At 42.9% G+C, this 14,989-nt stretch overlaps 1 protein-coding gene across 1 annotated transcript in view; it reads left to right on the top strand.

Moving 5' to 3' along the window:
* The window catches only part of JMY (junction mediating and regulatory protein, p53 cofactor), a 66,628-nt gene that overhangs the window by 21,648 nt on the left and 29,991 nt on the right, over positions 1-14,989 (top strand). The gene's annotated exons all lie outside the window — the stretch shown is intronic.

Raw genomic sequence — 14,989 nt, 5'->3', positions numbered from 1 at the left:
TCCAGGGAAATTCCTCCAGCCCAGGGAGGCCCCATTTCTGATAGTGAAGAGGAAGGGGATTCCTTGGCCATGGCAACTTCTCCAGGCCATTCCATGGCTGATCAGGCTGATCTCTTTGCCTGTCCCTCTGATATGGAGGAGGGACCAGCTCCAATGGGGCCCTTAGCCCCTCAACAGCCGATCCCCGGGCCCACTCAAAGGGTTCACCCCATTGAGGACCAAGGGCCTAACCTATCCACTGAAATGCAGGAAATAATTAACAGGGCCATTTCCCAGGGCATTGAGGCAGGCATGCGAAAAGGTGGCAAGCGCACTCGCAAGACCCACCATTTGCAACCCCAGGAGGATTCCAGAGAGATGACTCCTAGCCTTCCACCTCCATCCCTGCATTCTTCAGTGGCCTCCGATGAGTCAGACTGGGAGGAAGAAGAGGAATTTCTTCCTAGGCATGAAGCTGAATTCTCTGGGGATGAGGCAAGCCCCGCCAAAAAGCCGGCCTTTTCAGGCTTATTTAATTTGGATAATTTCAAAACCATTTTAGATAAGGCTAAGATCTCAACTCACATGGGGTCCACCCCCCCAGCTCAGGTGGTTGTAGACCCTGATGATCTATCTGGGGATCTCTTTGAGGAACCCATTTCGGTCCAGGAAATAGTTCCTGTACCCAAGATGTTCCTCAATTTAGTTCAAAGACAGTGGGCGCAGCCAGCTACCATGGCTACCCCCAGCAGCCATGACAAGAAGCTATATACGGTGGATGCCAGCCTGGAGGAGCTGCTCAAGCTCCCTCCTATCGATCCCCCTGTAGCGGCTCTTACCTCCTCTTCTGTGCTCCCTCCTGACCTGTTGGAGGGGCTCAAGGCTGAGGACAAGAGAACCGAAACTGCTTGTCACAAGACCCATCAGGCAGCTGCATGGGCCATTAAGTCCTCCGCTTCAGCCTCCTTTTTCTCCAGGGCGGCTCTCCTGTGGCTGAGGCAGTTGTTGAGGAAGATACCTGCCAAGGACGTTAAAGTCAGGCAGGATATCAATAAAATCATGGCAGTCACAGAGTACACTGCTGATGCCACTCTGAATGCTGCTAAGTTTGCCTCGCGTGCCCTAGCGTCTAATGTTACTTCCAGACGCCTCCTGTGGCTTAGGCACTGGAATGTGGATATGCGCTCCAAATGGAAGCTTGTTACTGCCCCCTTTAAAGGGGACAAGCTGTTTGGTGAGGTCCTTGATCCAGTCCTTGTGGAAAACAAGGACAAAAAGAAAGTGATGCCATCAGTCACCAAAAAACCTGATCGTAAAGGTCCTGGCTCTTACAGGAGGCAGGCCTTTCGGAACAATGAGCCCTCCACCAGCTCCGCCCCCTATCATCGGGCGTATCCCCAGCAGGGTGAGCGGTCTCAGGACCGTCAGTCCTTTCGAGACAGAGGTCGCCAGCAGCCCTTCTCCAAGCGGCCATTTCGGGGGGGCTCCGGCTCCCGACCCTTTAGGAGGTATAAATGACCATCACAGGTCAGCTCCCATAGGAGGGCGGTTGCAGTTGTTCCACGCCAAATGGGAGCAGACCACGTCGGACCAGTGGGTTCTTCAAACGGTCCGCATGGGTCTCACTTTAGAATTCTGGTCCCCCCCTCCCCGCCACTTCTTCCGGTGTCCAGTTCCCTCAGGGTTAGTCAAAAGATCCCTCACGGAACAGGAGATAAGGCACCTCAAGGAGATCAGGGCCATAGAACCTGTCCCAGCAGGCCAGGAAGGAAGAGGGTTTTACTCCATCCTGTTTCTGGTCCCCAAAAACTCAGGAGGGTGGAGGGGGATATTAGATCTAAAGAGGTTCAATCACCACGTGACATATCGCAGGTTCAAGATGCAGTCCCTCCAGTCCATCTTGGGGTGCATCAGGCCAGGCGATATACTAACGTCCATAGACCTCAAAGAGGCCTACCTCCACATCCCTATCCGCAAAGCCCACCGCAAGTTCCTGAGGTTCTCTTACGCGGGCCTCCATTACCAGTACCGGGCAATGCCATTCGGCCTGTCATCGGCGCCCAGGACATTCACAAAGGTTCTCGCAGCCATGGCGGCTTTTCTACGGTCACGTCCGGTCAGACTCCACTGCCTGTCAATCGTGCCTTGGGCGAGACTTCACTCCCGTCCCCTTCAGTGGCTCCTGCTCCCATATCAAAGAACAAACGAAAGCAGCTCAACAAGACTGATTCCAGTTCCAGCAGAGGTACGTCGCTCTCTAAAGTGGTGGTTGTCTCCGGCCCTGTTAAAGGGGTCGCCATTCAAGGAGCCAGTCAGGCTCACCATCACAACGGATGCCAGCCTGTTCGGTTGGGGGGCCCACTGCCACAACCAGCTCGCACAGGGCAGGTGGTCCCCTTCCGAAGCCGCTCACAGCATCAACTGGCTGGAGCTGAGGGCAGTCAGGCTTGCGCTGAAGCGCTTCCAGAGCACCGTTCAGGGCCACCACGTGCGCATCATGACAGACAATGTCGCCACCAAGGCGCACATCAATCGACAGGAGGGAACGCGCTCCAGATCCCTGATGAAGGAGGCGGAGCTCTTGGTTCGATGGGCGGAGAGGTATCTCCTTTCTCTTCAGGCGGAGCACATCTCGGGCACGAGCAACACCCAGGCGGACTGGCTGAGCAGATCCACAGTCGACCACTCGGAGTGGCGTCTACATCCGCTGCTGTTCCAGCAACTGTCCCAGAGGTTCGGCCTCCCGCTGGTGGACCTGTTCGCCACCGCGGCCAACGCGCATCTTCCGCGGTTCTTCACAAGGTTCCACGACCCGAGGGCGGAAGGAGTCAACGCGCTGCACGGCCCGTGGCCGAAAGGTCTGCTTTATGCTTTCCCCCCGCTACCTCTTCTTCCCAGAGTCATCAGGAAGATCCTAGCAGAGGAGGCGGAGGTGCGGCCCAGGAGAACCTGGTTTGCAGACTTGGTGAGTCTTTCGATCACACCACCGTGGCGGATTCCTCCACAGGACATCTCTCTCAGCCAGGGGGCCCTTCAACATCCAGAACCCCAGTGGCTGCAGCTGGCCGTCTGGCACTTGAGAGGGATCTCCTAAGCAGAGGCAAGTTGTCAGACAAGGTGATTGGCACCATCCAAGCGTCACGACGGCAGTCCACGACGCGCATCTACGACGCCACTTGGAAATCCTTCGCCAGCTGGTGCACGGCTCATGGTACGTCTGCGCCCCTTGCTTCGGTTCCTGTCATCCTGGACTTCCTGCAGGAAGGTTTGGACAAGGGCCTGGCACCTAACACCCTGAGGCGCCAGGCGGCAGCCCTGTCAACCATCCTCTCAGTTGAGGGCTACGCATCTCTTGGCCGGAATCCGACCATCCGCAGTTTCCTCGGGAGCGACCAACCTGAGACCCCCAGTGGTCCACAGATACCCATCTTGGGATCTCAATGTAGTGTTGCGGTCCCTCATCGGGCCCCCGTTTGAGCCCATTAAGACGGCCAGTCTCAGACACCTCACATTCAAGACGGTTTTTCTGGTCGCTATCACGTCTGCTCGTCGCATATCGGAACTGGCTGCCTTGTCAGTCAGAGAGGACTTGTGTCTCATTCTTAACGACAGAGTAATCCTGAGGCTGGACCCTTCCTTCATTCCGAAGGTCAATTCCTGGTTTCATCGGGCGCAGGAGGTGGTCCTTCCGGATTTTTGTCCGCATCCTCGGCACCCGAGGGAAAAGCGCTGGCACATGCTGGATGTGCGCAGGACTATTCGCAGATACATCAAGCGCACGGCCAGTTTTCGGAAATCCGAATCTCTATTCGTCTCCTTTCAACCAGCTTCTCAAGGCAAGAAGGTCTCTTCATCTACCATCGGCGGATGGCTGCGAGCCTGCATTGCGCTTGCCCACGTTTTACAGTCCGTTCCTGTGCCTCGCAATATCACAGCACATTCGACTAGAAGTGCCGCCACCACAGCTGCCTGGTCTACACAGGCACCGATTGAAGAGATCTGCAAGGCGGCCACCTGGACTTCTCTGTCTCCATTTGTCCGAAATTACAAAGTGGACAGTTTTGCATCGGCGGAAGGGGCCTTTGGGAGGCGTGTTCTTCAGGGCATCCATACCAGCGGAGCAACCCTGATGGCTGAGCCTTCCCGCCCTAGTGACAGTTAGCTTGGGCATGCCCCTTCTTTGGACTCTCCAGAGCAGCGCCCTGGAAAATGACCATTTTCTTACCTGAAGGGTCCTTTTCAGGGCGCTGCAACGGAGAGTCCACCCTGCCCTGGGGTCTATTCTCCGCTGGTGTTTGTGAAGTCACAGTGTTGTTTGTTGTTTCTGTTATTGTTGTTGGACTATTTTTGACTTGTTCCATATTAGACTTCCAGTTGAAGTTTCAGCGCGCAACTGTTCCACGTCTTCATTGAATAAATCTGAGGAGAGTCGGCACCAGAGGCGTGGCTTAAAGTTTCAATTCAGTTCTGGGCAGATTGGCTGTGTTTAACCCCTTCTTTGGACTCTCCGTTGCAGCGCCCTGAAAAGGACCCTTCAGGTAAGACAATAGTCATTCCCACAGTACTGCCTTAAGTATATTTACCCATTTAGTATGGCGTTGTTGTTGTTGTTGTTGTTGTTATACGATTGTATCACAGTGGCCAGTTGTTTTGCCGGATTTGGCATTGATTACTAGTCGGGCTCCACCCAGGGGCCTAGGACGTCGTAACGTATTTTCATAATATACGTGCAAATCCAAGCAGTGCAGCTTTTTGCATTTGACGGATGGTGATTTTGTCAAGTTTGTTGTTATAATAATAACAGTTGTTGTTGTTGTTATTATTATACTTCTCATCTTCCCTACTACTTCTTTTCATTATTATGATTATTATTACTCTGTTATTTAGCATGTACACTGAGAGCTTATTCACTGGAGACAATTTCCTTGTGTGTCCAATTGTATTTATAGCATCTGTATAAAGTATTTCTGTTCTGTTCTTTGAATAATTTAAACTGATTCATTGGAAAAATCTGACATATCAATTGTTGGATTCTATAGTTTACAATATATTATCAATATATTTTGACAAGCTATCTAGATATAATTGTGCACTTTATTTGAATCTTAAATTAAAAATAGTATAATATATCATTTTTTTCATTTATCTTTTTTTATCAATTTTACAATGGTCATTGCAATACTCTAACAGGGTGTATGTATAAGAATTGACAGTGGTTTGTTTGATAAGTCTTAATATTTTTCTCTAATGTTTTATAATTGTCATTAATGTAGAATCACTAATTTTATGGCCTCCATGTTCCCTTTCTCTCCCTCAGATTGGCAGGGCTAATTTAGATCTTTATTTTTTATACAGCAGCTTTCCATTTTATATGACTTAATTTGTATTGCTGTGGAACTTCATAATTTTAATACATTATTTAGAGATTGTCATGTTTTCTGATTTGCTTGAAAGGTTTAGTTCTTTACTGTGGCAGTGAAAAAAGCCTGTAAAATTTGTAAAATTAAATACGTCTAATTTATATGTGTGAAAAGACACGGGCACTGCTAGGGAGGAAGTGTTTATATTCTCTCTCCTTTCTTCCCCAAGGCTTTAATTAAAACTATATTAAACTGGATTATAACTGTGATTAATCTCTGTGTAATACTCTGATTGGCTAACTCTATCCGGGGCATGGCATTCTTTCATTCTAGTCTATTTCAGACAAGAGAATTTGTATTTAAGAAGGAAGTAAACCTTCAGCTTACTAATCATATGGTTGGCCAAGATTCAGTTGTAACTGAATGGGTGACATAATCATATAAGATTGTTGTCAATTTCATATCTTCCAGATAATTTAAAACTCACCAAAATGTTTGAGATTGATATGATTTGCTGAATAATCACCAAAAAACTTCGATATCAGGAATAGTCTATCCTATAATAGTCTATTATTCTGTATTTTGAAGGATAATAAATGAGAACAAAAGACAGAGGAATTTACTATTTTATCTTATATAGAGCAAAATTGTAATATAAAAGTACATAAAATAGAGCATATTAAAAGTGCCCATGCAAACATTAAAATTGAAAAAAGCATACATTATCAAAACCCAGACATTCTCTTTCTTAAGAAATTGAGTCAGAAACTTCCTATCTTCCTACTTTTAACATTATTTATTGATATATTGGAAGTTTGTGAGAGCACATAGTATTCTTTTCACTTACATAAACGAAAATTAAAACAGGAATGAACTTTTGGTGTCTACAAACCCGGAAAAAAAGTTGCTCTTAGAATTATTTTCTGTAGTTTTGCTCTTGTGACTTGGCACTAAAACTATTTATTTAAAACATTTGTATAGCCATCCATATTAAAAAAAACAAACTGTAAAACAGCATAATGCTAAAACCAGAACAATACAAAACTAGGAAAGACAGAAAAACCTGACACCACAACACTTTTTCCTCCCATTATGACCCTATCCAATCTGAACGCCTGGGGGAAAAGCCAGGTCTTGAGTGCTTTCTAGAAGTTTAAAAAGAGTTAGATCTCCAGGGGAAATCTTCTGGGGACTGCAAAGGAGAAGCTTCCAGGACCCACAAGGTACAATGTTTAAGAAAAGGAACCTGAAGCAGGCCTACCCGACCTGTTCTGTTGAGACAGGCAGATACCTTTAGGGAGAGGAGGTCTTAACAGATACAGGTAGTCCTTGACTTACAACTACAGTTGTGCCCAAAATTTATGTTGCTAAGTGAGACATTTGTTAAATGAATTTTGCCCTAATTTAGGACCTTTCTTGCCAGAGTTGTTAAGTGAATTGCTGTAGTTGTTAAGTTAATAACACAATGGTTAAATGAATCTGGTTTTCCCCATTGACTTTGCTTGTCAGACAGTCACAAAAGGTATTCACATGACCACAGGACACTGCAACCGTCATAAATATGAGTCAGTTGCCAAGTGACTGTACATGTCCTTCGTCATTAGACTTTTTAGATTGCATTTGGTTGCAGACTTATTTGTACCATTGTTCCCATCTCACAAACATGAAGATTAAGCTCTATCTTAATTCCCATATTTCTCTGCAATTAGAAGTTTTATAATATGACAATTTTCTTTCTGTTTCTTATTCTTCATTGGAATATTAGTATTTTATTTTATTTTATTGAGCTACTTCAGGTCAATCATGGAGAATCTAAAATATATTTTGGTGGATGTTTCAATTGTACCTTCTGAAATCTTAAAACATCTATTTGTAACATGTTTCAAGTACTAGTTACATTGAAGTTTCTGCTCCAAAGTGTATCTTGCAAGTTATCCATTTCTGAAATAATATTTTTCAGATTTTCAATGTTTTCAGATTTAGGCAATGAGGTATGGACTAGTGTCAAGATACAGACTCTACGTCTGTATCTGCTTGGGAGTAAGATGAGGCAAATTTTCATGCCAGTTTGGTAATGAATCTTGACTCTTCAGATATTTAATTTCAGAGGCTTGCTTACAGAGTTGACATGGGGTAGATAAGTTGCTTTGTTGCAGACAGGACAGATGGACGGACGGACGGACGGACACACACACACACACACACACACACACAACCAGCTTGATGCAGAATATATATCAAGCCATATGTGTTTGGGTTTATAACTTCCAATCAACATTACTTTTAAATATAAAATGCTTTGTTTTGTAATATGATCAGCTATCCATAAAAAAAGGAAAATATTTTAGGCTTAGAGGTGTAAATAAGGGCTTTCTAAGAGACTTAAAGACAGAAAAGTGATTTATAATCTTCTAGCAGTATCTTATTTTTCTTAAGTTTTTGTAATTTGTCCACATGTGTATAGTGTGGTTGCTAAACATGGACTACCTGTACAATGAATAGATTTGGGGCATTTTAAAGATTATCAAATATATTATTGCATTTCAATCTATTTCATCAAATACATGGACCATATAATACTGCTGGAAGAATAGTATTGGATTGCCCATCAAATGACTTATTTGACCATGTGTTATCGCTTGGGCAGGGTGGAAGGTTATTGTTTTTTATTTTTATTGTTTTTTATTTTCTTTTTCTATACTGTGTTTTTATTATTTGTAAGCTGCCTAGAGTCACTGAGAGCTAGTAGGTGACTATGTATATTTTCTAAATCTAAATAAATTATACATACATATTATAGTTATAGAAAGGTAGAGAATAAACATTATTCTCATGTTAAACATGTTATATATTAATGCTATTGTCAGAATAAGATAGAGAAGAGAAAATAGAACGTAAAGAGACAGCTTTATCTTCAATAATGGCCAAAACATTATCTGAACAAGAGGTAGGCATAACAGACACTCTTGTGTTTTTAACCTCTTTCTCATGGGATTATACAGGTAATCCTTATTTATCAATTGTCTTGTTTAGTGGCCAGTCACAATTACGATTATGAAAACTTAAGTTTGCAATATTTGCATTTATGAACTTTGCAGGCCTGTAAAACAAAGCAAAGCTGAAGAAAGATCATAAGCACAAATGTAATTTCACTTAGTGACCACTTCACAACTGAGCTGCCAATCCCATTTGTGGTAGCTAAACGAAGACTATCTGTAAAAGTAAAATACAGGGATATGGATTTCATCCTAAACTTCTTAGAATGGACTAAAATATAATACTTAATAAAGGGTTCAAGAGTTTTCCCTCTTTGCTGCTTTAGGTGTTTCTTAGTACTTAAACTAAATCTTGCTTGTGTTTCTGACTCGTTCAATTTTTTTTATCGTAAAATCCTCAGAATTATTATTGTTGCAGTCCTATAATATTAATTCAGCTTTTATCTGAAGATTGTGCTTTGTTGCAGTGTTTAGATTTCAGATTGTGAGAGAATATTTGTACTCATAAAATGATGTTTTACAGCCAGCATTCTCGTGTTTCTGATAAAAGATTTGAGTTAAGAATTAGTCTTAGACCACAAAGCTGCTCATGAAGAATCATATGCCTTTTCCACTGTGACACCAGTCATCTGAACAGTTTCTACCTATCCCCCCAAAATACATCTGGCCCTGAGCCTGTTGGTCTTCACAAAGGCTGAAATTCTTTATCTTGCTTTGAGGTGGGGACAGGGAGGGACTGTATTGTATGCCATCCAGAGGTTGCAGTGTTTGAGTTGGATAGCCGTGTAAATTCTTTAAACAAGCAAATGTTAAGGAACTTCATTTAGAAAGGAAAGGCAGGTTTATATATTTGAGCAGTCCCACAGTCAGGTCAGGCTTCCAAAAATTGCAGAGCTTGCATTTCATTTCCATTAGATCTGAAGGCTGCTTTTTTAAATGGATGTGGCTATAGCTGCCTTACATCTATAATCTGCCTCCTTTAAATTGCTTGTCCAGAATAGTGATTTCCTCTGTGAATATATCTTGAACACTGGTGCATGCCATGTAGACATTTTTCTATCAATTTGTGTAAAATAGCGGGTGTTTAGGTACAGGTAAACTTACAACAATTCATTTAGTAACTATTTGAAGTTACGATGGCACTGAAAAAAATGACTTGTAACCGTTTTCACACTTAAAACCATTGCAGCATTTCCATGGTCATATGATCAAAATTCAAACACTTGGCAATTTACTCATATTTATGACAGTTGCTATGTTCTAGGGTCAATCTGGCAAGCAAAGTCAATGAAACCAGATTCACTTAACAACCATGTTACTAACTTAACAACTGCAATGATTCGCTTACTAACTGTACTTCACTTACTAAGAAAGATTGTAAAATGGGACAAAATTACTTAACAACTGCCTTACTTAGCAACAAAAAAATTGGGCTCAGTTGTGTCATGAGTTGAGGATTTACCTGTATTTTGATTCTTTATTGTTAATAAAATAAATTAATTATAAATCTTAAATATACTTTCATATACTTTTATATGTTATAGGAAAAGCTAGACTGTTTAGTTTTATTCTAGTTTTATATTAATTCTGTTACATTATTAGCATAGTTAACCTGATTAATTAGCTATTTCCTGTTCAGGATTTTAAAATCTTATTTGCTTTAGTAAGTATTGTTGAATCAGTGGATTAAAAGAAAAGAAATACACTATGAAGGAACTATGATAAAGAGCTGTTTTCCATTGCTCGAATAGGTTTTGGTTATAAATTTTATTTAACAGTCAGTCGTGAAGTGCTTGCTACATAAAGCACCAACTAACTATCGGTAATTACAAGTAGCTCTAGGTCAGTGGTCGGCAAGCCGCGGCTCGCGAGCCACATGCGGCTCTTTACACATTTTAATGCGGCTCTTCTGTGTGCCGGGTGCCCGCTCCCCTCCCTCCTCTCGGGCACTTCAAAACAAGCGCCCCTTTCCCTTTTTTCTTTTTGACCCACAATGATTAGGGAGGATCCTGAAGTCGGGCGGGGACGAGAAGCGAGGAGGCAGAAAAAGAAACGGAGGCTAAGGAGCTTCCCCCCCGCCCCCTCCCAGCAAAAATCTAACCGGGGAGCCGGGCGGGCAGTAGCAAATTAGCCGATCACGCTGCGTGGGCAGTAGCAAATTAACCGATCACGCGGCGTGATCGGCTAATTTGCTACTGCCCGCCCGGCTCCCCGGTTAGATTTTTGCTGGGAGGGGGCGGGGGGGAAGCTCCTTAGCCTCCGTTTCTTTTTCTGCCTCCTCGCTTCTCGTCCCCGCCCGACTTCAGGATCCTCCCTAATCATTGTGGGTCGAAAAGAAAAAAGGGAAAGGGGCACTTAAAGGTTCAAACAGTAGAGCAAACGCTTCAGAGGCAACAGTTTTCACAGAGAATTAGAACAGAGAGCCCTGGAGTTTCGCTGCCCACCCGATCAGACCTCGCTTTCCTCGCATGATTGGCTAATTTGCTACTGCCCGGCTCCCCGGTTAGATTTTTGCTGGGGGGGGGGGAAGCTCCTTGGCCTCTGTCTCTTTTTCTCCCTCCTCGCTTCTTGGGGTCCACCAATGGGGGAGCAAGGCCCAGCACCAGGCTTTGGGCTAACACAGGGGTCTGCAAAGTTGGCTGTTTTAAGACTGGTGGACTTCAATTCTCAGAATTCTGGGAGTTGAAGTCCACCAGTCTTAAGAGCCAATTTTGCAGATCCCTGGGCTAATATGATTGATGCCCTTGGTGGACTTCAATTCTCAGAATTCTGGGAGTTGAAGTCCACAAGTCTTCAAGCTGTCAGGTTTGAAGACCCCTGGGTTTTTTTTTCTAAAGGGTTAGGGGTGCAAGGGTCTTGCAACTTGACAGCTTTAAGACTTGCACACTTCAATGCCAGAGTTCCTGAGCCAATATGACTGGAGGAGGAATTCTGGGAGTTGAAGTCCACCAGTCTTAAGAGCCAATTTTGCAGATCCCTGGGCTAATATGATTGATGCCCTTGGTGGACTTCAATTCTCAGAATTCTGGGAGTTGAAGTCCACAAGTCTTCAAGCTGTCAGGTTTGAAGACCCCTGGGGGTTTTTTTCTAAAGGGTTAGGGGTGCAAGGGTCTTGCAACTTGACAGCTTTAAGACTTGCACACTTCAATGCCAGAGTTCCTGAGCCAACATGACTTGAGGAGGAATTCTGGGAGTTGAAGTCCATAAGTCTTAAAGCTGTCAGGTTTGAAGACCCCTGGGGGGGTTTTTTCTAAAGGGTTAGGGGTGCAAGGATCTTGTAACTTGACAGCTTTAAGACTTGCGTGCTTCAAATGCCAGAGTTTATTGAAACTAAAAACAGTGTACCATCCTATGTATTTTCGGTTTTAAAAATGTGGCTCTCAAAATAAATTTCAATCGTGGTTTTGGCGAGATTTGGCTCAGTTGAAAAAAAAGGTTGCCCACCACTGCTCTAGGTTAACTATCTTTCATTCAGCAACCATTTGAAGTTACAGTGGTATTGAACAAGGAAACTTAAGACAAATCATCAAACTTGCAGTTGTTGCAGCATTCCTGAGTCATATCATGATTTGAGCTGTTGACAACTGGTTCACAATTATGATGGTTGCAGTGTCCTGCAACCATGTGATCACAATTTGCAAGTTCAATGTTGGCTTACAACAAGCATAGTCAGTGGGGAATCCAGCAAGAAGTTGCAACTGCAATCACATGATGTTGTGCTTAATGCTGTATGGAATTCACTTAACAACTGCAACTCCTGGAACTGCTGTTGTAAATTGATACAGTCATGTGACACTGTGCGTTACAACCATGTTATTCAGCAACAGACAAGTGTTATTTGCCATCGTTAGCTGACAACTTATATAGACTATTATCCAGGTTTTAATTTTAAATAATTTTAAATTTCTAATTGTCCTCCAATTAAAACATAAATATAAATAATATAAAGTAAGTATAATAAGGACTAGCATAGAGGACCTTCTCTCTCTCCTGCTTACTACGTATATTAAAATGGGCTCATTCATTACTGGAAAAGGAAGATTCTTTACATGCTTGCTAAACCTCATCCAGGCTTTCTTCTTGCGTGGTATCTTTGAGTGTTCTGTGCATGTGTGTGTTTCTATGCACAGATGCCTGTGCACAGCTATCTTATGTGTCAGCAATATCTGCAACAAGCCAAGATTGTGTCAGAATAAGAATACCCATGATGACATCATAATGCAAAATCCATCCAAAATCTGACACACGTACGTAAGTTGTGGCTTTTGAACCAACACATCATGATGCTCATTTCATCCCTCCCCCTTTCATGGATGTCTATGCTATGGGATAAAAATAAATCTTATGTGAACCTTTTAAGAATGGATGCTGGTTTGCATTTTTTACTGTTCTGGGTAGTGAGACTGACCAATATAAAAAATTAAATTCCTGAATTCCATGCATATTATCCTTAAACTGTGGCAGTGTATAAAATACTGCATAATTAAGTAGAAGGCTCTGTAGCTGGACAATATCCTGTATGAATCAAACTTATTACATGAAAAAGCTTTTCGTAAATAATGTATTATCTTTAAAAGGCCACAGTTCTACTGGATTGGAACAGCAATATAAGTAAACAAATAAATAAATAAATGTAACCACTGGTTAATACTTGGTACTATGGTATTCAAATAAAAAAAAGGGGGGAGATCAAATATCTTAGCTATTTTTAGTTTTATAATTTAACAAAAAATATAGAGTGGGATCAAGAGATCAATATCATACACTGAGATAATAGGATGAATCTTAGTAACCAAATGTATGAACTCTTATACCCGATTTCATAAGGTTTTTTTTTTTTAAAAAACCAAAGTTTTATTGGTTTTTTAAAAATTTACAAGGAAAAAGGTAGTGGAAAGGTGTACAAATTTTGGCAGTTGCAAAGTGTGATAGACGCCCCCTCCCTCCAAACTCATAGTATACATCTGAGTATAAATCATTAATACATAGTCATATATAATCAGCATATTAGTTCTATTGGTACTTTCAATCAATTGAATACATAGTAATCTATGATCCACATGTTAATTCCATTACTACTTTCGGTCAGTTTGTATCAACGAGATTTTCTTATTCATTTTTGTGATCTGAGCTTTCTTGGTATTGCCCCTTCTCCCCCCGCTGGCAGAGCTCCGGCCCCTCCCGTGTCCTGCATATCCGTTGTAGGATCTTCTGTTTTTTCTAGGTGTATTTTGTTTTTTTCCATAAAGGCCTGTGCCTCTATGGGTGTGTTAATTCTAATTCTTGTCTCCTCCCAGAATATCAACATACCTTCAGGCATCAACCATCTAAACCACACCCCCTTCTGGTATAATTTATTCGCTAGTTGCGAATAATTTTTCCTTTTTTCCCTAATTTTCTTGGGGATCTGCTTCAAGATAGTTATTTCCCTATCATGGTATGTCAGGGCCTGCCCCCTTTGTACACCCAGAATTTCGTCTCTTGTGCTTTTTCTAAGAAATTTAATATGAACCTCCCTGGGTACATAGTGTGTTCTGGCATAGGCTGAATTCACTCTATAGACCAGATCTATCTCCCATTCCATCTGTTGTTTTTCTTTGTGTGTATATTCAGCCAAAATGTTTATCATGATGTCCCTTATGTTTTCATCATCTGCTTCCATCACGTTTTGAAATCTAAGATAAAAGGACATTCTCTCAAATTCTGTTTTCATTTGTTGGGTATCAAGTTCTTTGTTTCCCTTCTGCACCGCCTCTACCCCCCCCTCACCTCCGCCACCCCACCCTCCACAAGGTCCAGTCTCTGTGAGTTCTTATAAATTTGGGCTTGGTTCTCTTTAATTTCTTCTTTCATTTCCTTTAATTGTTTCTTAATTTCCTCTTGTCCCTGTAAGAGTTGCTGAAGCATTTGTTGCCAATCCATCTCTGTACTTTTAGGTTGCATCAGGTCTGTAATCTTTGATTGTGTAGCAGGACTGGATGTTGCTGATGTCGGGGCAGAGGTAGCAAAGCCAGGCTTTCCAGGGGGTGGTCTTTTAGGAGACATAGTTTATAGAATAAAGAGTTCAGTCAGTGTAGAGAATGGACAGCTGGAGCAGCAGAGCAGCTAGATGAGTCCAGGAGGCAGAAGGTCCAAGCAGGAGAGAATTTCTCTAATCAGCCTGGCAATAGAGTAGAATTTTTCACCCCAGAGAGTTCAAAGAATAACAATCCACAAGAGATTCTTCTGGTTAGCACGGAGACAAAGACCGGAAGCCTGAATTTTTCAAGGTGGAGTCAGGTTTCACAGTTCATGAAGACAATGGAAGTGTGCCATCTTGCCCTGCCAGCTTCGGGCTCAGAGGCATAACAAAGTTTCCAAAATTCCCAAAGTCCTCAGATCATCAGTAAATTATGGAGTTAAATTCAATGAAAGTCACTTTAAGCAAGGGTGTGGCATCATTGGTTGGCTCTCCCCCCTCCTCCTTCCCCTGGGGCTGAGAGCAGAATTGTTCCAAGCCGCCTATCCGAGGGGGGGGGGAAATCCCCCTCCCTCCAGCCGCGCCTCCAAAGTTAGCCGAAAGTAAGTTTTAAAATGCTGAAAAGTTCTTCAAATCAACAAAGGGAGTGAAGGGGGGTATGCGCCTCACCACACCGCCGCTGCTTCCTTCTGCTT

The sequence above is a fragment of the Natrix helvetica genome (assembly GCF_964273705.1).
Source record: "Natrix helvetica genome assembly, chromosome: 2".
Classification (NCBI taxonomy): Eukaryota; Metazoa; Chordata; class Lepidosauria; order Squamata; family Natricidae; genus Natrix; species Natrix helvetica.
Note: the sequence above shows the minus strand (reverse complement) of the source record. Positions and strands in the feature narration are given on the sequence as shown.